This window comes from Sciurus vulgaris (assembly GCF_902686455.1).
Source record: "Sciurus vulgaris genome assembly, chromosome: 12".
Lineage (NCBI taxonomy): Eukaryota > Metazoa > Chordata > Mammalia > Rodentia > Sciuridae > Sciurus > Sciurus vulgaris.
Genome location: NC_136473.1, coordinates 99,722,698 through 99,746,632, shown reverse-complemented (window position 1 = coordinate 99,746,632; position 23,935 = coordinate 99,722,698). Strand labels below are relative to the sequence as shown.

The following is a 23,935-nucleotide window of genomic DNA, read 5'->3' as shown; positions in this document are numbered from 1 at the left end:
AGGGGGCACTACATGTGTATCAGTTTTCAAATGCCTTTGTGAGGTTTCTAGCTAGAATAAAACTAAATGACTCCCACTGAAGACAGAACATCCAATGGTAGTGCCTCTGTAAGTGTGGCCTCCAGATATGTGTTATAAGCAAAAATGCTCTCCGCTTCCAAACACTGAACTTGATCTTGAACTGATCTCCAGACTATAAGACTTTTCAGGTGGGCAACTTGAGTCCCCAAGAGGGGGACATGGCCCTTAGTGTCACCCAACTTCATATGACGATGGAACTCTTTCACTGTGGCCAACTTGTAGAACTAATATTGTCCAGAACACACTTTAGGAAAAGCTGCCTGTGGATGCAGATTAGAATCTCTTCTTTTTCCCCTTCTCATCTCTGATTTAGACCTTTTGGAATTGTGGAAGACAGAATTGATTTAGAAACATGGGCCAACAGTGCAACTCAAGAACATGTGGGATGTTCAGTCTGGGGCCTCAGAGCCGTTGTTTGGCTCTGCCTCTTCTGCCAGCCAAGGAAGGAACGGTCGGTTGACCTACCAGGGCTTCCTCAGGAGAAAGCAGCCTTACCCAAAGCCCTGGGTCTCCAAGACCTTAGTGCTGTCCTGGGGCCCCTTGGCTTCCCACGGTGCCTTTGAATCGGTGGAGCCTGGCTTCTCTCCCTCACCAGCCTGCTTTGCCTTCCCTCAGGCCCCTCTCTGTAACTCACCTTGGGACCTGGAGCTGTCACTGCTGAACGTTAAGCAATGTCACCATTGTGCAAACATGATGGGGTACTTTCACAAACCAAGATGGCACAGCCTGCGACACACCTGGTTCATATGTCACTCTGTGTGTGCATATGTGTAGGTAAAATAGCCACTAGCTTCTAAGACCATGACGATCAAAACAACCTGAGTTTAAATTAAACACACAGGAAAACGACCTGACCGGGGGCACAATAAACATAATACGCCTGAGACTGCTGCTGGCCTGACACAGCCTGCCATTTTACAGTAGATTCTTTAGAGCACAGATCTAACAGGATGATAAAAAGCCATGTGAATATATAAACCAGTAACACGATCAAGCATTCTGTTACAACATTTTTTTTTCTGTACTGGGTACTGAACCCAGGGCCTTGTGCATGCTAGGCAGGTGCTCGACCACTGAGCTAAATCCCCAGGTCTCTTTTAATTGTATTTTGGATCAGGACCTCACCAAGTTGCTCTGGCTGGCCTCAAACTTGCAATCCTCCTGCCTCAGCCTCTTGAGTAGCGGGAATACAGGTGCGCACCACCACACCTAGCTAGTCTGTTCTTTCACATGACTGGCAGCACAGTAGACATGTTCACACCAACATCACCACAAACACATGGGTAATGCATTGTTTTACAACATTGGAATGGCTACGATGTCCCTAGGCAATAGGAATTTTCAGCCCCTGGGGCCACCATCGTATAGGTGATCCATCATTGAGCAAAACATCGTGTGGTACGTGAATTAAACAGATGGGGTTTACTCTTGTGCAGTGGTTCCCAAAGTGCCATCTCTGGACCAGCAGCCTCAGCAGCACCTGAAACTTGTTAGCAGTGCTCCTCCCCCAAATAATCAGAATCAGAAACTCTGGGAATGAGATTGAGCAATCTTGTTTTTAAAAGTCTTCCAGGTGATTTCATTGCATCCTAAAGTTTTGAGAAGCCCTGGTCTTGAGAAATCCTCCTTTATAGGCTCATTCATTCATCCTGCAAATACGTGTTCAACACTGGCCAGCATCATGTTCAAGGAAGATGAGGTCTTCAACTGGAAGGAACCTACAATAAACAATAAACAAAAACATAAACAAGATCATTCAAGTTAAGAGCATTAGGCACAATTAATGAGGGGGCACAATTTACATAGAGAAGTCTGCCAGGGCTTCTCTGAGGCAGGTGAGACCTGAAGAAGAGAGAGAGCCATCTTTTCAAGGAGAAAGCACATTTGGTCAGCAATTGATTTGGACATTGATATCAAATCCTCTGCCATGAGAAAAGGCCCCAGGGGGAAGAGAAGACTGAGAAGTAGGAATAAATCAGAAGGTCGGAGAGGTACAAATCCTACACCCAAACCTCGTGCTCTGCTGGCTTGGCAGGTTGGTGAATCTGCACATTTCCACAAGCTCTCAGAGAATTCAGATACCCACAGAATTTAGTTAGAAAACCACTGTCCCCCTGAAGTCACACAGCTATAGAATGTCAGGGCCCAAGGGGATCAACTAAGAGACAACTCAGATGAGGTCTCAGGCTCAGCAGCAGGAACCTGGGATTGTGGCTCCTGGTCCGTATTCTTGACTGTAAGGAAAGGTGCCCAGAAGCAATCGGACAGTGCCCCACCATGCCCCACCTTACTGGTCTCCTCAGTCACCCAGTCAGTGTGTGGGGATTCCCTGAGGGAGCTGTGCTGTGTGACTGCTCCTCACACCTCCAGACGTCTCTCCAGACAGACGACCTTCACGCTGAAACTGTGGTCTAGATGGGCACCTGAGGCTTCTCAGACTTTAGTTGGACAGAAAAGTAATAAAAAAATGGGCTGTAGCCAGCATGGGCCCAAAGGTCAACAGGCTGGGGGAGGTGGCCTCTGAGGACCCGGGACATGGGGGTAGTAGGTGTTCCTTTCTGAGCTCCTGTTCAGTGGAGGGGAAGATCCCTGTCTCTTAGCAGGTGCTCCATACATACCAGCTGGGGTGACCAATACCAGAAGGTTGACAAAGGACACTAGGCTGTGAGAGAACGGTCTCTGTGCAGACTGGATTGTCATGACCTCAAAGAGAACAGAATTCTTGGTCCACTCTCCTCTCCTCCACATCTGCCCATGAGGAGCCCTAACACTGGCTTCCTATGTGACTTATATGGTCCCTTCCAGCTACTAGCCTATGGGGACAGCTCGAGGATCTAATCAGGAAATGAGACAAAACCGGTTGTTTTACTCATATTAAACTTGATCTCTGAGCTTCACTATATATTTTCTAAAGCACTTTTACTTCTAAGTCTTCCTGAGAGCTCTTCCCTGACCAAGTCCCTGACACAGAGACAAAAAGTGAGCTGCCTCACCTTGGACAGTGGCAGAACCTATCCTAGAATCTGGGGACTCTGGCTCCTTATCTAATTGTTAGCAGGATGTCACTCTCTGTCCCTGTCTTGGAAAGGAAGGGAAGGAGATAAAGAAGAGCCAGAGATGGGACCACAACCAGCCAGTCTGTCCTCTCTATGGACAGTGCTCCCAGACCATTTCCTACTTCACAGTGGGACCTGGGACGGAGGGAGAGTTTGGTCCAGACTGAGCAGCAATCCAAGAGCTTGTCCTCTGGCACAGGTCACTTCATGCTTGAACCTTGCTGCAGCCCTCAGGTGAGGACTCAGGCCACTAGTAGGACAATCCTCATTCAGACTGGGACAACAAAATACCAGAGGCTGGGTGGTTTGAACAACAGACATTTATCTCACACAGTTTGGGAGGTGCGAAGTCCAAGATCAGGGCGGTGACTCACACCACCTTCTCACTGCGTCTCTGTCTCTTGTCTTCTTACGAGGGTGCTAATGCCCTCATGAACGCTCCACCCTCACGACCCCATATGCACCTCATCACTTCCCAAAGGTCCCCTCCTAACACCATCACCCTGAGCATTAGGGCTTCAATATATTAAACTTGAAGTGGGAAGAGAACAAATTTCAGCCCAGAAGGCAGCAGCACCCCCAGGGAAAGGGAGCTGAATATGAACCTCCTGTGATCTTCAGCCAAAGGTGAGAAGGAGAGGAAACAGGAAATGAACAAGGGAGATGGAGAATTCCACTGATGGGTTAGTTTGCAATGGCCCTGGGCAGTTCCCAGGAGCTCGATGGACGCACCAGACTCTGCTGGGGAATGAAAGCTAGTCAGCTGGACCCCATTAGCTAGGTTTGTTTTCCATCCCAGTTTGCTGCCCGAGGCTGGGAAATAGTGGGGCACCACCTTGGTGCTGAGTCACCCCTCAGCCACCAGGATCCTTATATAACCAGACAGTTCCACGTGTTTGCACATTGGGCTCAGGCTACGGGGACAGGAAGAGGTGAGGCTGGGGGCAGCAGGAGAGGATAGGAGGTGCTGGTCCCAGGGACCTTGAGGCAAAGTCATTCATACCCTGGATCCCTGTGGAACCAGGAGAGAGTGAGAGGTCACAAGACTTGGCAGAACTCCTACGGATTCTAGATATAATTTAAAGAGAACAATAACATAGAACTTCAGCTTTAAATCCATATGACTAAATTCTTCTGCACCCTGTCCTTCAAGTTTTGCGAAATGTTAAGCCAGGTCAAAAAAAAAAAAAAAAAAAAAACAAAAACAAATAAAAAATAAAAATGTGAACTCCTGAACTCAGATACGTCTTCAGGGTATTGTTACTGCCTCAAGAGGCCTCGCTGCAGGGACTGGGGACCATGTTTGTTGGGTAGGGAAACAGTCCGTGGGCTAGAAAAATGTGAGTGGGCAGTTTTTTGAACTTCACTGCAAAGCTCCTTCCAGTCATGACCCTTTGCAGATGAAAATGAGGAGACTGGAGGTAGGGCATATTCTGGGACTTGGAACATTCCCCTTGGTGAGGATCTTTCCCACCCTAGCTGGTCAACAGCTTCAGCACACCCCCTCCACCCCCAATACCCTAGGAAGATGATCCAAAGGAAAGTTGCTTCCAGATAAAAATGAACCCGTCTTTCCCACCAAAAACTATTGCTTTGGTACATTATTTATATGCATACATTTTCTTGGCCTCTTATTATAAATGGAGTGACAACTTGTCCTATTTCAGCCCGTGTAGAGAGAAGAATGACCTTTAGTGTGAGAGAGCACTGAACTGGACTCCTACTCCACCTTGGTTCATCTTCCTCTACCTGCCTTTCTGATCCTCAGTTTCCTCCTCTGTAAAATGGGATGGTCATAGTATTCAACCTCACCAGGTCATCTGTGAAAGTTAAAGTTCAACTGAAAACTTTGGATATTCTAAAGCCCAGCACAAATATTTGCAAGTTTATTGGTCACTTTTGGTTTTGTTCTGTTTGTAGGGCTGGAGATTGAACCCAAGAACTCTCTACCACTGAGCTACATCCCTAGCTCTTCTCAGTTTTTGAGTTATGCTAAGTTGCTGAGGCTGGCCTTGAACTCTCAACCCTTCTGCCTCTGTCTCCAGAATAGCGAGGATTAAAGGCACACACACGTCACCCGGTCTAGTTCTTTTTTAGTTGTAAATGACAACTGAACATTAAAAGAAAAGGTAGCAGAAAGTGAAAAGAAGAATGTTTTATCTTATAGTGATAGTAGAAGGGATAGAAAAAAGAACAGTTTTTTTTTTAATTGACATAATTTGGCCTCATACACACATGTGTGCACACACACATACACACACACACACACACACACACACACACACACACACAATCTAATGAAAGTTATAGGCAAACTTTCCAGGAAAAAAAAAATGAACATATTCATCAAATACAATTTTACAGAGGTTCATGGATACTCTGAAGGTGAATAGAGAGAGATCTCCAAATAAAAGTCCTGCAGTGTAAAAGGATTCATGCAACTCCTAAGCAGTGCTTGGCATCTCTAGGGAAAAGGGAGAAAGAGAGGAAGGTATCACTGAAAAATATTGTGACATAAACATGGTCCCCAATAAGGGACAAATTCCTCAACAGAATTTTCTCCTGTGTGATTTTTTTTCCTGGATTTTGTTTGTTTTTTTGTATGTGTTTTTAAGTCTCAAGGGCTAAAGACGACTCTGGAGAACTGAAATTCATTGTCTGCCTAGTGTAAGACTGTAGCTGGAACGGGAGGGTCTGCTACTTGCAGCTCCAGATTCCCCGGGGGGGACTCACCTTCTTGCCCACTGACAGGAGGGTCCGTCAGTGCTGGGGTGCTGAGGAGGAAAGCTCTGTCCACAGCACAACTAAGAGAACTGAGACTGAGAACATAAAGGTGATTTTCATAAAGGTGATCATCAACTGCCTGTCTTCGTCACCAAATGCTTTCTCTTCTCTGGGGGTCATGCAGAAATTAGAGAGGGCAGTGCAGTCTCCTCACCAACACACCTGTGACTTTGATTCCGGTGCAAAAGGATGCAAAGCAAGTGCAAAGAGTGATCAGACCCATCATGCTAAAAAGATGTCCAAAATGTGTCTCTAAGCCTCTACCCTGAAGAATCCTTCAAAAGTTGGACTCAATACCTCTCCTCCCTCACTGTGAACGGCTTTCCTGGGGCTCGACGGCTCACACATGATGACAAGCATTTAGATGACAGACTGACTCAATCTGCTGAGGCCAAGAGAAACAGAGAGGGGTGTGGGTAAGGGTCCAGGCAGAGCAGATACTGCTGCTGCCAGCCGAATGTTCGTCATGCCTTATTCTTAAGGCAAGACTGGAGAGAGGCCTTTTCTTTGGCAGAGAACTGAGCTTCCTCCATTAGCACTCTGGTCCTCTGCTGAGTGCCTGTCTCTCCCTCTGACTGACTTCTCTCGGTTAGTAGCTTAAAATACATTTATGAAAATGTAAGGGTTGACCATGTCTAAACAACCTCTATTAAACCATGACCCACTTGGTATCATCTATCTGGTTGATGAGTATGAAGCAGGGGCCCAAGAAAATGAGACACAGTTTAGGTCGTGTGAATGGCAAGAACAAATGGGGCCACAGAGGCTCCCAGAGAGACGCTCTGGTGAGACCCTTGAGGTCTTCTGATGTGACCCGAGCATCCGTACTAAGCTGAGTAGGGTGCCCAGGATCCACGTTCTCCTGGAGCCTGCAGGTGAGGACTTACTTGGAAACAGGGCCTTTGCACATGAAATCAAATTCAGTGACTGGTGTTCATAAAAGAAGGGGGACATTTGGACACACAGGGAGAATGTCATGTAACAATGGAAGCAGAGCTTCCAGTGATGCATCTGCTAAGCCAATGAGTGCCCAGGAGTGCTGAGGAATGCTGTGCCAAGGACTGCCAGCAGCCACCAGAAGCAAGGAGAGAGGCATGCCATAGATTCCCCTTCAGAGCCTCCAGGAGGAACCAATCTTGCTAACACCTTGGTTGCAGACTTTGAGTCTCCAGAACTGTAAGAGAATGAATTTTGGTTGGTTTAAGCCCCGGCCTGTGGTATTTTATTACAGGAACCCTAGGAAACGAATCCGTAGTTCTCCATAACTTCACCATGTGGAATGAAAAGGTGTTCCAGGCTCATCTTGAACACCAGGTGGCTCAGGCCTGAAATGTTTCCTGACCAATTTCAGAACTAGAGGGAAAATAGACATATGTGAATTCATGGCGACATTTCCAACTCAGATTCAGCGTTGATATTCCCAATACAAATTCTGAGAATCTCCTTTCTCAAGGATCTAGGAATATTAGAATTATTACAGCCTCTGGTGACCCATTTGCATTATAAATTATAAATACAACAGTCTCAGAATATCCATACCAATACTGCTACCACTAATTATGATGATTAAAAAGTTTTAAAATACTTGCTTATACTGTCTCGATTTCACTTTTAATTTTGGATGGCTGTACTAAGCATGCATTGTCAGGGCATGTAGCTGCACCTTGTGCTATATCCTCTGCCTTTTAACCCTCACTTAAGCCAATTCTATAAGCAACTAGATTCAGTTCTCACCAATAGTCTGTATGCTGGTTGTTCTCAGGTCATTTTGGTTGTCTGAGGCACATTGTTCAGTAATACTCCTCCAAGGAGTAATATTCCTTGAACTCTTACATGTTGATAAAGTTGTCAGTGTCCTTTCCACTTTATGGTAAGTTTTGCTAGATTTAAAATCTTTAGTTCAAGCTGGGTGTAGTGGCCTGGGCCCATTTTCCCAGCTACTCAGGAAAAACACACAAACACACACACATACATACATACACACAAAATTTAGTTCATATTTTCTTTCCTGGAGTACTTTAAATATGTTACTCCATTTGGTAATAAGGCATGGCTGTTAAAAAGTTTGATAATAAATTCATTTTCCTTCCCTTACAAGGAGCACACTTTTTAAAAACTAGATGCCCAGTGGATTTGTTTTGTTTATTTCCTTTTTTTAAAAAAATATATGTATGTATGAATGTATGTATGTATGTGTGTATGTATGTATGTATGTATGTGTGTGTATGTGTGTATGTATGTATGTGTGTATGTGTGTATGTATGTATGTGTGTGTATGTATGTGTGTATGTGTGTATGTATGCATGTGTGTATGTGTGTGTATGAGTGTATGTATGTATGTGTGTATGCATGTATGTGTGTATGTATTATGAATGTATGTATGTATGAGTGCATGTATGTATGTGTGTATGTATTCATGTGTGTATGTATGCGTGTATGTATCTATGTATGTGTGTATGTGTGTATGTATGTATGTATGAATGAATGAATGTATGTATGTGTATGTGTGTGTATGTATGTGTGTGCATGTATGTGTGTATGTGTGTATGTGTATGTATGAGTGTATTATGTATGTGTATGTATGTGTGCATGTATGTATGTGTGCATGTGCGTATGTGCATATATGTGTATGTGTGTATGTGTGTATGTGTGTATGTATGTATGTGTGTATGAGTGTATGTATGTATAAGTGTATGAGTGTATGTATGTATGAGTGTATGTGTGTATGTGTGTATGTATGTATGTATGAATGTATGTATGTATGAATGTATGTATGTATGAGTGTATGTATGTATGTGTGTATGTATGTGTGTGTGCATGTGTGTATGTGTGTGTATGTGTGTATGTATGTATGTATGAATGTATGTATGTATGAGTGTATGTATGTATGTGTATGTGTATGTATGTGTATGTGTGTATGTGTACATGTATGTATGTGTGTATGTATGTGTGTGTATGTATGTATGAATGTATGTATGTATGAGTGTATGTGTGTATGTGTGTGTGTGTATGTGTGTATGTATGTATATGTGTGTATGTATGTATGTGTGTATGAATGTATGTATGTATCTATCTCTATCTCTCTCTCCAGGTGCTGAGGATTGAACCCAGGGTGCTCTACTCTTCAACTACATTCCCAACTTCTTAAAATTTAGAGACAGGACCTCCCTAAAGTTGCCCAGGCTGACCATGAACTTGAGATCCTCTTGCCTCGATCTCCCAAGTAGCTTAGATGACAGGTGTGTGCCACCCACGCCCTGCTGTTCATTTTTCATTTTCTGTAAGAGTTTTACCAAGACAGAGGTCCTCAACTTACAATGGTCTGACTTAGGACTTTCTTGACTTTGTGAGAGTGCGAAAGCAATATGCATTCAGAAGAGTCTGTGTGTCTGTTTCGATCTTTTCCCAGGCTAGCGAGATGTGAGCCCATGCTCTCCCCTGATGCTGGGCAGCAGCAGCACATGCAGGAGCTCCCAGCCAGCCATGAGACCCTGGGGGTAAACAACTGCTACTCCCTGGTGTCGGGTGTTGCTAAGCTATGAGGCTCCACAAGTCAAGTGTGGTAAGTGCGTTTTTGACTTAGGATGTTTCAACTTATGATGGGTTTATTGAGAAGGAACCTAATCATAAGTTCAGAAGCATCTGTTTGTGTTTATTCTCAATTACATTATATGCTCTTGCAATATGTAGCTTCAAATCTTTTTTTTTTTCTTTTGCAATTTAGAAACACTTTTCATGAGTTATTGTGTTTAGTGTTCATTCTCTTCGCTAGTTTTTATTTCCCCCTTCAGGACTTCCTTCATCTTTATATGGTATTCGTTGGCCTATCTTAAATACCTGCCACTTTATCTCAAGTCCTTTTTAACTCTTTTTTCCATTACCGTTTGAGTCTTAGTATTCCTGCCTCTATTACCTTCTATTTCTGTTATCCGTTGTGCTTATCTGCTTTTGTATTCATTCTGGTTTGATCTTTATTTTGATTTTTTCCCCATTTGTCTCATTTCCTCATTTTGTCACCTCATTTCTGAGTTTATCCAATTCTGATTCAAGGTATTTTCTTAGTGCCTTTTATTTCATTTGGAAGAAAGGAGAATATTACAATTTTGATCAGGTTTTTTGGTTTCTGAGTATTTCCTCCTGGCATGCTGTTCTGATGTGTGGGAATGTTATATTTTTCTTATAAAACTGTTGTTTGGATTTGAATTGATGCCTTTCTGTTGCTTCTCCTTTATGGAATTAATATTGTAGAACTGTTTTAAGGAGGCTTAATTCAGGTAGCTTTCCGGGTTTCATGGAGCTTCTCACATCAAAAATAAAACAAAGGCCACAGTGACCTCCTTTCCTGAGATTTCTTGGTTCATTCCGTCCAGTCACTTTGCTCTAGAACTTCTTTCCCTGTCTCCACTGTCCTGTTCTGTTTAACTTTGAACTCCCAGAAGTTTCTTCTCCAGCGAACTATGTCCAGGAAGGGAATCTGCAGCCTGGAGAGTCACTTGGGACTGTTGGCCTCACCGTAGGCTACATACCACCTGCCTCCAGAACATTCCTTTCAAGTTGGCCTCCCGTGCTTTCCAGTGGACAACCTGGGCTTTCTTGTGGTCCTTCTGTCCTCAGGTCACCAAAGCCCCCATCCCTTTCCTTTGCTTAGATATTGATTCAGCCCAGGTCCCAGGGTTCCTAATGATTCATTTCTGTCCACTTCCTCTTGGGGATGCGTGAGAATACCTCATCTCCTAGTTTTGACCTAAATGCTCTCCAAGCACTCGTGGTTCCCTTTCTAGTATCTCTGCCTGTTTTTATGTGAGGATTCACAGTTTCTGAGACCCAAGACTATACTGCCACCACTGTTATCACCTGTTCAGACTGATTTTCTAAAAAGATGTCTTACTGTGCTGCTTCTCTGTTCAAGATTCTGGAGCTGACTCCTCATCTCACTCAAAGTAGTACCAACATCCTTTAGGGCTCCCAAGCACAGCGGGGCCAGTGCCACCTGGCTCCCATCACTGCTCCGAGCCTTCTTCTACTGCCCCCCCCCCCCCCCCCCCCCCCGGCTCCCTCTGTTCTAGCCACCCTGGCTTCCTGCCTGTTCTTGAACTTCCCGGGCGTCTTCTCTTCTTGGGACCTTTGTTTCAGCAGCTTCCCTGCTCCTCCCAGCAGGAGAATCCTCCTCCTCCCCGGTCAGTCAACCTCTTCCTCCAAGTTCTCACGATTCCTTCAGGACATTGATCTGGCTACCTTATCTGAACACTGAAAACACGCCACCCAGCACACGGCTGGCCTTTACTCTGCCCTCCTCTTCCTTTTTTCCAGAACATTCAGTACCCTCTAACAATTAAAGATTTTACTTATTTGTACACTTTTTCGTTGTCGTTATCTGTCTTCCTCTTGCTAGAACGTAAAATCCACGAAGCATGAACATTAAGTATGCCTTTGTTAATGGATTTGAAGATTTTTTTTTTTTTTTTTTTTTTTTTTTTTGTGTGTGTGTGTGATGCTGGGGATCGAACCCAGGGCCTTGTGCTTGCAAGGCAAGCACTCTACCAATTGAGCTATCTCCCTAGCCTGTTAATGGATTTGAAACCCACAGAATAAAGCCTGGCAGGTATAACTATCTCATAAGCATGTGAATGAATAAATGAAGCATCCGAGGGAGCAGTAGCTCAGAGCCAGGCACTGCGGAGCTCCCCGGGTGCTGCGCCGCTGACTCCATCACCCCTTGTCCAGGCCCCACTGATGTCAGGACACGCCTCTTGGTCTGAAATGGCGAGGGAACACACCCAGGCAGGGTTTGTCCCTGTGCCTCACACATTCCCAGAAGGCGAGAAGTGTCAGAAACATTCTTTCTAGGACTTCTGAGCTCAGCCCAAGCCAGAAATAGCACCCAGCTATGTGCCCACTGGTGTTTCAGCACATCTGTTCCTCATCCCACTGGAACTGCCGAGGAGCCTGGAAGGCCCCACACAGTGCGACGACACAGGCCTAGGGAAGAGATGGACAGTGGGAGAAGACCAACGTGCGACGCTTTGCCTGCAGCCACCAGGCCCGCCTATGTGCTGGGCCCATGGACGGCCTCTGACCTGAGTTCTTTGTGTCCATTGGATGCCTTCATGGCCATTTTTTACTTGGTGGTCACAGCTTAGCCTCAGGAAACAGAAATCACATTGTCCATTTGCTAATTTTCCTAGCACAACTAATGAAGTCAGGACAGGTTACACAAGCACCGGGCACAAAAGTCTTACCTCCAAGCAAACCTAGTAAATCCCAGGCAAGCCGGACCCCCTTGTCCATTTCCTCGGGACGAGACAGCCTAAGGTGGAGGCCATTTAAGAGGAGGAAACAGCCCCAAACAAACACTCTCCTGAATTCTAACTAGTCCTGGAAAATGCTCTCTGAACTTGGACACCTGTAGAACAATTGGCCAATTAGAAGATTGCGAGCCTACTGTCAGGACGAAGGGAAACAGGTAGAAGGTAAAAGTTAAAGGTGTTTTCCATCCTAAGCTTAGGATGCTCAGCTTTTTCCTTCAGTTCCTTTCTCTTGGAAAAGAAACTACAAGCTCAGCAACCAAGGTTAGCTCCCACACTCCAACCACGTTGTCACGGATATGTTTACACTGCTGCTTCCTCTCCTCATCCCCCCACCTCCAGGACAGAGCAAAACGCTTGTGTTGAAGTTCTTCCTTCTTTTCTTTTTTCTCTTCCTTATGCCTTGATGGTGAATGGATGTCCCTTGAACCGTTAAAATAAGTGGGCTCCATGTCCATCCAGTGAGAGGCGGCCAAGGAGTCCCAGACTCACAGGAACCTAAAACTCAGATCATCCTTTCAAGGTTTATAGAGTCTTCCTAAACCTGAACTAAATATTTAGTGGTCCTCACTTCCCACCATCAACCACCAAGCTCCCCAGTAGAGCTGAGAAGGAGACTATTACCTTCTCCATGTGGCATGTATGATATTTGATTGTTCCTTGGGAACCCCTTGAGATAAATACCATTGTGCCCATCTTAAAGCTGAGGAACTGAGTTCAGTGAGGCTCCGTAGATTAGTCAAAGTTCTCCGGCTTGGAAAAGACCCCACCAATTTTTGCTGTCTTGTGAAGTCTTCTGTCCTTTCTGCAGAGCAACTCTGTGTTCAAGGGCCTCGGAGACATCCCTTCTCTGAGCTTCTGAGATGTCATGGAAACAGGACTTCCACAATAGGAGAACATGCATCCAGTTTTTCCTAGGAGAGCTCTGGCTGATGTCTGATATAACAGCATCATCATTAATGGCGCCTTGTTCTCAAAACTGTTTTAGTTTGAAAGCCAAGCATGGGTGGTAAAACAGGAAACTGAGGCAGGAAAGTCATTTGAGCTCTTGGGCTGGAGACCAGCCTGTCTCAAAAAAAGTATTTGCTTGGACAATAAATTACAAAGTCATCCTCCTCATATAGACCAGGAGCAAAAGGGTGGAAAAATCTACAAAAAGAATTGCTCAAGAGCTCACTCAGCAGTCGGCATGGAAACAGCCTGGCAGAACCTTGCCATCCTCTGGGCTTGTCCCGTCCCAACTTCTCCCAGGACTTGCCTCAGATGTTCCCTTCCAAACTGCTCGTGCCTTTCCTTGCACAATGCCAGAGCTATGTCCTGCAGGACGAGAGCAGATGAGGGTGTACTATGCGGAGGGTTGGTTCCACCTGAGGTGAACTTTCTAATAGGTCCCTGCATTGCTGCAAACAAACTGATTTCCTTCCAGTCCTCACAGGCCAAGAGTTCGCTCCTGTCCAGGAGAAATTGAAGAGACCATCACCACCAAGGTTTGGAACACCCTGATAAGAAAGAAAGACTGTCTCAGATCAAAGTTTTAGTCCACGTTGGAGCTTGCTCCAAGACTCCCCTGGATGGTATAGTGGAATGATATGGAAGAAGGAGCAGACATTTAGAAATCAGAGATCTGAGCTTGCATGTTAGCTTACCCACTTGTTACTCAACCTCTCCAGACTTCGGTTTTCCAACTCACGTAAGAAGTGGATTTAAGAATGCCTACTTAGCGACATAATTGCAAAATATCAGATGAAATTATGTGTAATGTGTGTGACACAGGAGAGCCACTTATAAATGATGATGATGGTGACGATGCTGAATGGTGGTGGCGGTGGTGGCGGTGATGAGATTCATCTTTTACTGAATATAACACAGCCATGCTAATCTCTAGCCATAGAAGGGACATTCCAAAGCCATAAACTCCACAAAGAATAAGCAATAAGTAGAATTTCTAAAGCAGTCACAAGGTCTGAGAATAAAAGGTTCAATTATTGAACCAAGTCAAACTAAAATGGTACTTATTTAGCAATCAGTCTGTGCCTGGTTCCATCGTGGATACTGGGGATTACAAATAAATGAGTTCGTACCTGCAGGGTGCTCATAGCAAAATGAGGGGCCACGTTAAAGGGGGACATGTGTCCCTACTTCATCATGATGTCAGGCAGAGTTTTAAAACACTGTGGAAGAGAAGGATGAGAAAGCCTGGTCTTGCTTAGCGGATACAGGAACCTCGTAGAAGTATAGGCACACGAACTGCCCTTGACAACTAGGTTGGATTTTTAGGCATCAGACAGCATGTTTTTTTCTAGCTTGGGAAAATTCTGTTCCACTGTTCCTTCTGCAAAGAACAAGTTGTTCCTCAAAAAAGACAAAGGAGACTCCTTGACTCTCCTCTTCCACTTTCTCATCTGAAGCCAGGGGCCAATTCTAAAACGGAATACATATTTGGAAAGCCATAGAAGTGAAAACAGAACTTTTGATGCAAAAATTACTCAGGATGTAGCCACAAATTCATCACATATAAAAATGTTTCAGCTTCATAAAGTGAATTTTTGAGACATTTAATGACCAACAAGGCCTCAACTCACAAAATGCATATTCACAATATGACTTTTCACAGGTAAAAGATAAACAGTACCTGAGATAAGTCACTGCTCAGAAGTGTCAACCAAGGTCATTGGCTGCCACGGGGAACTGACAAATTCATTCACTGTCTTTCTGCCTTCATCTCTCTTCTCTAACCTTATTTAAACTAGTTACAGCTTCTTGGTTCAGGAAACAAGCTGTGACTCAGGAGTGGAGAATGGAGCGGAAGCACAGTGCAGTCAAACTGCTCCTCTTGCTTGCATACTGCCTCGGAGGCCATGGGGACTGGCTATCTTTCCTCTTTTGCTCTAAGTCTGCAGCACTAGTCCTAAAGGTGGGGACACTGCTTCCCAGGGGACAATTTCTTTTTTAAATCATTGTTTAATTTTGATTCATTGTACACAAATGGGGTACATCTTTTCATTTCTGTGTTTGTGCACGATGTAGATTCACATGTCATCATACAAGTACAAAGGGTCATGATGTCTGTCTGAGTCCACCATTTTTCATACCCACCCCCCCATTGAAATGGACATGGGGGAGGGGGTACTGCTGGCATCTAGTGGGTGGAGGCCAGAGATGCTGCTACCCATCCCACAAGACCCAGGACTGCCCCCCACCCCCAGCCCAGGCTCATCTGGCCTAATATGCCAGTAGTACTGACGTCAGGAATCCTGACAGGAAGTCTGGGTAAGTTGAGAAAGATCTTACAAGGGGAAGAAGGAAGTGGGATTCAGAAAATCCATAGCTTTCTTAAACATGAAAACGTGAGACAGGTTTTAACACAGGCAGGTACTTCAATTCAAAGCTCCTACAGTAATTCGAGAAGAACCAAAGGAAAGGACTGTCCCTGGCTTCCCAGATCAGTCTCAACAGGAAGCTACTGTCCTCCCTGTACAGATTAGATTGTATGAACTCCAAATTGAAACTTTGATTTCCTTTTCTGATTAGTAAAATTATTTATAAAAACATTTTAAATGCTAAAAACAATGCTGTATACAAATACATGTGAGGGTAAGGACACACATCTAGAGCAATTCCCAATTATTGTCAGGAATTATACTGTGAAAATAACTTAAGGATCTATCAGTGGAGATCTGATAAAATTAATTATGGCATACATCTTTATATCAGAGTTCCTCTGTACCCACTAGAAATGAAAGAAAAAGTTATATGGAAAGATTTATTGATGAAATGATATGTAGTCAAATTTGCTTTGAAACATTATGAAACAAAACTTTCAAAAGAATAGCTGGGCATGGTGGTACATGCCTGTAATCCCAGCAATTCAGGAGGATGAAGCAGGAGGATTGCAAGTTCAAGGCCAGCCTCAGCAACTTAGAGGGCCTCAGCACCTTAGAGATCCTCTGCTTCAAAAAAATAATAATAATAATAATTAAAAGGGCTAAGGATGTGGCTCAGTGGCTAACCTCCCACCTCAGATTTAATCCCCAGTACCAAAATAAAGGAAGAAAGAAAGAAAGAAAGAAAGAAAGAAAGAAAGAAAGAAAGAAAGAAAGAAAGAAAGAAAGAAAGAAGTGGAAAAATAGATTTTTTTGTTCTTTTTAAGATTTTTTCTTATTTTTACAGACTACATTTTGATTCATTGTACACAAATGGGGTACAACTTTTCATTTCTATGGTTGTACACGATGTGGATTCATACCATTTGTGTGATCATACATGTACAGAGGGTAATGATGTCTGTCTTGTTCCATCATATTTCATAGTCCCATGTCCTTCTCCCTCTAATTTTCCTCTACATAATCTAAAGTTCCTCCATTCTTCTTACTCCCCCACCCCTCCACCCCCATTACATATCATCATCCACTTATCAGGGAAAACATTTGACCTTTGTTTTTTGGGATTAGCTTATTTCAGTTAGTATGATATTCTCCAATTCCATCCATTTATCTTTAAACGCCTACAATATTATTATTCTTTATGACTGAATAATATTCCATTATGTGTATATACCACAGTTTCTTTATCCATTCATCTGCTGAAGGGCATCTAGGTTGGTTCCACAATCTAGCTATTGTAAATTGGAAAATGCTCAATTACTATTTTAGCTGGGTGGAAGTTTTATAGGGGTCAATGTTCCTATGTATAAAAATTTAAATTTGCCATAATAGAAGAGTTAAAAAGCAATGATAAAGAAGCTTTCTGGGGCTGGGGAGATAGCTCAGTTGGTAGAGTGCTTGCCTTGTAAGCACAAGACCCTGGGTTCAAATCCCCGGCACCACAGAAAAAAAAAAAAAAAAAAAAAAAGCTTTCTGTTCTCGAATGGAAATATCTTTTGAGTCATAATATTAAATAAAAAAACAAGGAGCAGAGTGGCACTGCAACTCAGTTGGGAGGCATAAAGAAGTATCTTCATATATTCGAGTACTTGAATATGGAGATTCTGAAATGAAAGCCAAAATGCCTGTAGTGTGCACTGGGGACAGGGACATGGGTGGGGAGAAGTCTGCTTTGGGTACCTCATGCAGATGGCCTGGGGGCAGCCAGACCAGTGAGAAATGAGGAAAGAGCAGGAGAAAAAGAAGAGTACTTAGGTTGTTGAATCAAAGAGGTTTAATGACTGGAATGGGTATTGAGGAGGTCAAGGGGACTTGTGGACAACCCTCAGGATTAGGTTCACTGGTGCCATTTGTGGGGAAAGGGGTTTGTGGAGGAGGAACACGGTCAGTTTGTTCTGGACATATTACATTTATATTTTCACTGGTTTTTTAGATGAGGTTTCACTGTGTTGCCCAGGCTGGTCTCAGGGGCTCAAGTGATCCTCCCACTCCAACCTCCCCATTAGACGAGACTAGCAACCCAGCTAGGCACCCAGCACCATGCCTGGCTATAAAGCTTATTTTTATAGTCAGATTTATTGAAAGTAAAATTATACACAGTAAAATCCATCTTTTAAAATGACCTGTGGCAAATGTGTACAATTGTGTAGCACTATTGTAATCAAGATATAGAACACTGTAATTATCCCCCCAAAACTCTCCTCCACCCCTTCATAGTCAATGTCCCGTGTCTGTCCTTAGCCCTGGTGATAACTGATGTGATTTTCTGTCTCTGGTGTTTTGACTTTCCCAGACTGTAACAAAATGTGTTGTGTGTTGCTTCTTTCACTTAGAATAAAGTTTCAAGATTTATTCAACAAATAAAAATCAACTAAAGCGGTGTCCTGGGCACAGGTAGAGGAGTCAGGAACTGAAAGGATGGGGAATAAGCATGGAAGCAAGACCTTTCAATACGTATCTTTTTCTGATTTTTTCAACCTTGCAGTCTTCTTAAAATTAATACATAATAATTGTACGTGTTTATGAGTCACAGAGAGATATGCTGATACACGTGTACAATGTATAACGGTTACATAAGACTAATTAGCAATTCCATTGCCTCAAACATTTATCATTTCTTTGTGTTGGGAACATACAAAATCCTCTCTTCAAGCTTGTTTTGAAATCAATAAAATATTGTTGACTATAATCATGTATTATGCTACAGATACTAGAACTTAATCCTCCTGACTGTATTTCTGTTCCAAAAATATACTAACCCTTCTCTACCTCTCCCACCCTCTCCAGTCTCTAGAAACCACTATTCTACTCTCTACTTGAATGAGATCAGTTTTTAACTTCTTTCTGTATTTGATTTTTCAGTGCCTGACTTATTTCATTTAATATAATGTCCTCTGGTCTATTCCTGTTGCCACAAATGGCAGGATTTCATCATTTTTATGGTAGAATAATATTCCGTTGTGTATATATTCCACAGTTTCTCTATCCATTCATCCATTATTGGACACTTAGGTCATTTCCGTATCTTGGCTACTATGAATAGAGTTGCAATAAACATGGAAATCAGATGTATCTTCGACATAGTAATTACATTTTCTTTGGATATATAACCAGTAATGGTATTGCTGCATCATAGAATAGCTCTATTTTTTATTTTTTTTGAGGAACCTCCATATTGTTTACCATAATGGCTGTACTAATTTACATTCCACTTTGTAAGAGTTCTCCTTATTCCAAATCCTTCCCAGCATTTGATATTTTTTGTCTTCTTGATGCTAGTTGTTCTAACTGGAGGGAAGTATCTTTGTGGTTTTGATTTGATTTCCCTGATGATGTGTGATGTTGACCATTTTTTCATATAATTGTTGGTCAGTGTATAGCTTTTTGTATTTCTAAATGTTTTAACCATGAGAACATATTATATATTCAAAAACAAGAATAAAAATAAATGAAAGCATATCACAGGGAAACTAATCTGTCCTGAAACACTGGGGACATACTGTTTCTGTACTTACATTTCAGTCTTGAAAAGAACTCTTTATGAAAGTTCTTCACTCCTTATCTTCACCAAAACCTTAAAAATTAAAAATGAGGGATATGGGGGAGGAAACAGGAATTTTAGTCTTTTACAGGCTGGTCACATCATGTGAAGCAGGATCAGATTTGTTCTCCCTGCTTCTAAGGGGTAGAAAAGGACCAAAGTATAATGTTATAGGGAGACAGCATTAGACTCAACAGAAAGAATTTTCTAATATAGAAAAAAGTCCAAAGAGGTCTCAGGATATAAGAAATTTTCTGCCTACTCTCCAAACAAAATCTTGGTGGGCTCTGCCATTTAACAAATATTTACTGAGGTTAGATTGTGCTGGACCCAAGTGGAGGATGAAAACAACATTCTTAGAAACAGGTGTCTCTGAGGGAAAAGGGAGGATTATTTGACATTATCTTTAAAGATCTAAAAGGCTCACATCCAAACCTAGAAATTTTATTTTGCAGTATTTACATAGGCAACGGAGATATATTTATAAGGATAATCTTTGAACAATTATCTTGAAATAGCACAAGTTGGAAACGATCTCTACATTGAAGAACAGGGGATTGATCAAATAAACTATAACATTCTGATAGTAGGAGATATCAAAAGGCGGTAAAGTCAAGTCTCAGAAAAGCTAAAGAAAACTTGGGCTTGGGTCTGAAATCCCAAGTATTCAGAGGCTGAGGCAGGAGGATTGCAAGTTCAAGCCAGCCCTGGGTGACTTTGTGAGATCTTTTCTTAAAAAGAAAACCAACATGGCGGGGTATGGTGGGATGCTGGAGATGCAGCTCAGTGGTAGAGTTTTGCCTAGCAGGCATGAGGTCCTGGTTTCCATTCCCAGCAATGAAGAAAAACAAAAAAAGGGGGAAAAATTTGAGAAAGATGCATCTAATTAAATAAAGATAGCGAAGATATATGGTTGAATTTTGAAAAAGGAAGTTGAAGAATGTTCTATACGATACGATACAAGGAAAATTTTTAAATCTCCATATTTTTCCCGGGTTTACATATATGTAACACATACAATGTATAGGAAGAGGCCTGAAGGAAAAACAGATAATAAATAAACTGATAATAATGTTCACCTCCCAGGGTTGTCAAATGGACATTAGCTTCTCTGTAAGATTCTACTTCTTTACCGGGCTAGTGAATTCGTGGATCACTCATGTGGTGGAAATGGCTGATTTGATGCTTAAAAGCAGATAAGGAGAGGAAGGCAGGTGCCCTTGCTTGAAGAACTTCTGATTTTTTACGTGACAAGTGTTCAAATATAATTCAGTACGATTTGTACAGCAATTAAATAAGCAGACTAACTTTTATTGAGTTCTTATTAGCTACCATGAGCTAAATGTTTATTAAATCATTTTCAACCTGACCACCATCCTAGTAGGTAGGAACAATTATTATCCCCACTTTAAAGGTATGAAAACTGAGGCCTTGAGTGACTTGATCAAGCCCACAAAGCTGGTGGGTGGGAGAATAGGGATTTGAACATGTGTATTTCTGATTCCAGAGTCTGGACTCAGCTGCTGTGCTGTATTGCCTGACGGCAGAGAGCATCAATAATCTACATTGGCCGGGTCAGGACTTGTAACTACTTGTAAACGTCGCTGGGGGAGCTGTGAGAAGAGTCCCATTTATGGCAGAGAGGGCTAACTGCCTACCAAGTATGGTTTTCCCTTTCCTTTTCACTAAGAAAACCCTGACTTGGTGCTGAGTGGCAAAGTCCCTAAGACAAACTCCTCGGCCCCACATACATTGGAGGCAGCCAGATAACAAAGTTCTGGCCCATGAGATGCAGAAGGTGTTTTCGGAAAAGTTGGTTAAAGGGACAAACGCAGCTACTTTGTCCCTTTTCCTTTGACCGTCCTTCCATTTTTCGTGCCTAGAATACTGGGACGGTGCTGGGAGAGGGGAAAGCCATCTCTACCACGAGGACCAAAGCCACTTACTGAGGATAATGGAGCACAACTCGGGTAAAATCTGTTTTTTCCTTCAGCCCACAGTCAGGTTTCATACCACATTGATAAATACAGTTTAAGGAACACACCAGGATATATCCAGCCTCCTGCTCAGAAAAGGACAGAGATGCCTGAAAGGCCTTGGCCTCGCCTGGCTTTGAAAACAGAAAGGAATTGCTGCTCTACGCTGAGTTCCCCTGGGATCACCAGGCCCAGAGCCTGGGCCAGCCACACCCAGACGTCAGGCATTGCTTCGAACACAGAGGGAAATGGGGAGTGGACCCGGGGGCTTCCATGGGGTTTCAGACCCCCTCAGCAAAAGCACATGGCAGAAGGACAGCTTTCTAGGGGGCTGAGTGTGGGTGGCCCAACCCCAGCGGGAGGGCTGTAGATCCCCTTCTACTTAGGGCACCGCAAGTGTGGCGGGAGGGAGTGGTCCTCTTGGCAGCTATTCGTTTGAACCTGCCCTGGCAGCTCCCTGAACATTTGTTTAAAAAGCAAACAAGGAAAGGGTCGGGGGTGGGTGGGTGATTACATGGAGCTTGGGAGGAGGGCAGAAGGAAGGGGCAAACCCTTGAAGTGAAATAGCCACGGCTACATTCCTGGTGCTTCCAATTTCCCCAAAGCCATCTTGGGGTTTGCAGATGGGCCAAATCGCCCTTGAATTGTTGTTTCCCGGAGCCTGGGCCACCTGTTAGGCCTACGCTTGGCTGAGAGTCAGCTAGGCTAGAGTCAGAGGCTGTGTGAAAGTCAGAGGGAAACAGAGGAAGGGACAAGAGGCCCGGGTCACCAGCACAAGAGAGGAAGAGCATTTTGAGAAGCACACCGTGTCAAGCTCTTCGGCGAGAGGTCAGAGAGAGGAAGCGAGGTGCCCAATTCACAGAGTTAGTTTGGGGATTATAAAAGCAGACCAGGATCTTTGCAATTCACAGCATTAATTCATTTAATTTTTAACATCAACCCTATGAGATACAGACTCTGACAGGTTAAGTAATTCACCGGTGGCCACATGGACACTGGGCGGAGCCTGGATTGAGACCACTCCATCTGACTTCAGAGTCTGTGCTCTTGACCACTACTTATTTGCTCAGTCACTTTTTCTCCACTGTCCCCAGCTCCCCTCCTGCTTCGCCACCCCACCCACACGGCCACCTGCTCTTTGCTGCTGTACTCTGATGGGAACAGGTGAAAAGGATGGTTTGCTTTGGTGTACAAAAGGAACAGGAAAGGAAGGAAAGGGAGATGGGGATTGCTATGTGACCCTCTCAGAGCCCAGGAAGGTGCTAAGGAGCAGCCTCTGCTGAGTTCAAGGGTGAACTGGCCTCATCTCCCTCTCCCTTAGTCTGAGCAGAAACTATAATGTCAAGTTCATGACTATTTAGGGAGGTGGGCAGGATGAACCCTAGGCAACGGGATGCTACGTTTCGATCCTGTGCTTTTATTCACATTCCACCCCCATCCAACACAAATGCTGACCTATAATAAACCAGTCTCCTGACACTGCCCTTTCCCTAGTCTCCTGGGATCCCATGGGAAGCAGCCTTGATGTACAGCCCTTAACGTCCTGAGGTCGGAGTGAGGAAATCAGGGGTCAAACTCTGGCTCCACTTTTGCCCCACTGTGTGGTCTCTAGCAAATCACAGAACTTTTTGGAGCATCAGTTTCTTCGTATGTTAAGTAAGGACAACCTCAGAGCTGCAGGAATCAGACGGAAACCACCTGAGAGTGAGTGCATGTAGCTGGGGCACACACATTGCCAGCCTGGTAGACTGGGGGTCACCTCTGAATCTGGGAAGTCACGCGGCCCTTGCTGTCAGAGAATGTCTGAGCCACGGCGAAACCCGAGGCCAAGGGTCTTAGTGGTAGCAGCTGGTTGAAAGGAAAGTCTGGAGGATAGGATTTGAAGCTGTATTTGCAGAGCAAGCACACTTTGGGGGATGTTCTCCTAATTACTTTGAAGTCTCGATTCACTTAAAAATGCTATTTTTGTCATAAAATCTCCTGTTAAGTAATTAAGTCTAAATGCTTCCATTGTAAAATAATGCCTTCCCATTATTAAATATTTAGAAAATGTACGAGGAAATCAGTTCTGTTACTTAATTTTAACATTTAACTTATTTTTTCTAGCTTTATCAATGTATGTTTTTCTTTGTTTTCACTTTGGTAAGATGTGGATTTTTTTTTAGAAAATCTAGTTCTTACTTGATCATAGAACAAATAGTATAAATACTTTGTGTGTTACTCAGGACTCTCCAAAGAAACAGAACCAATGGGATGAGAGAGAAGGGGAGAGAGAGAGAGAGAGAGAGAGCGAGAGAGAGACAGAGAGAGAGAGAGAGAGATTGGAACTGGCTCATACAATTGTGGAGTCTTGGCATGTTCAAAATCTGATAGGGCAGGCCATCAGGCTGGAGATTCAGGGATGACTTGCAGTTCAACTCCAAGGTCAGAATTGCTGGCGGAATTCCTTCTTGCTCAGGGGAAGTTGGGTTTTTGTTCTAAGACTTTCAACTGATTAGATGAGGCCCACCCACATAAGGGAGGGAAAACTGCTTTACACAAAGTCCACCTATTTACATGCTAATCTCATTGAAAACAACACACCTTTAAAGAAACATCCAGAGGAACAATTCGTCAACTATGTAGGCACCATGGCCCTGCCACACCGATATATAAAATTTGCCCATTACATTTTTGTAAAAGCTTTTCGTCAATAAAAGCTATGAAGAGGAAATGGGGCTTTGTAGAAGTTGCTTCTCGTCTCATACCAGGACTTGCCCAAAGCCTTGTAGAAAGCATTCAGCGGTTCATCCTGCTGTGGCTTATTGGC

The 23,935-nt window shown here is 43.5% G+C and overlaps 1 long non-coding RNA gene across 1 annotated transcript in view; it reads right to left on the bottom strand.

Moving 5' to 3' along the window:
- LOC306641720 overlaps window positions 1–891 on the bottom strand; it is a 72,633-nt gene extending 71,742 nt beyond the window's left edge. Inside the window, exon 1 of the long non-coding RNA XR_013758251.1 lies at window positions 882–891. This is a non-coding gene — a long non-coding RNA (uncharacterized lncRNA). The remainder of the gene's footprint in view (window positions 1–881) is intronic.
- Window positions 892–23,935: the final 23,044 nt, after the last annotated feature.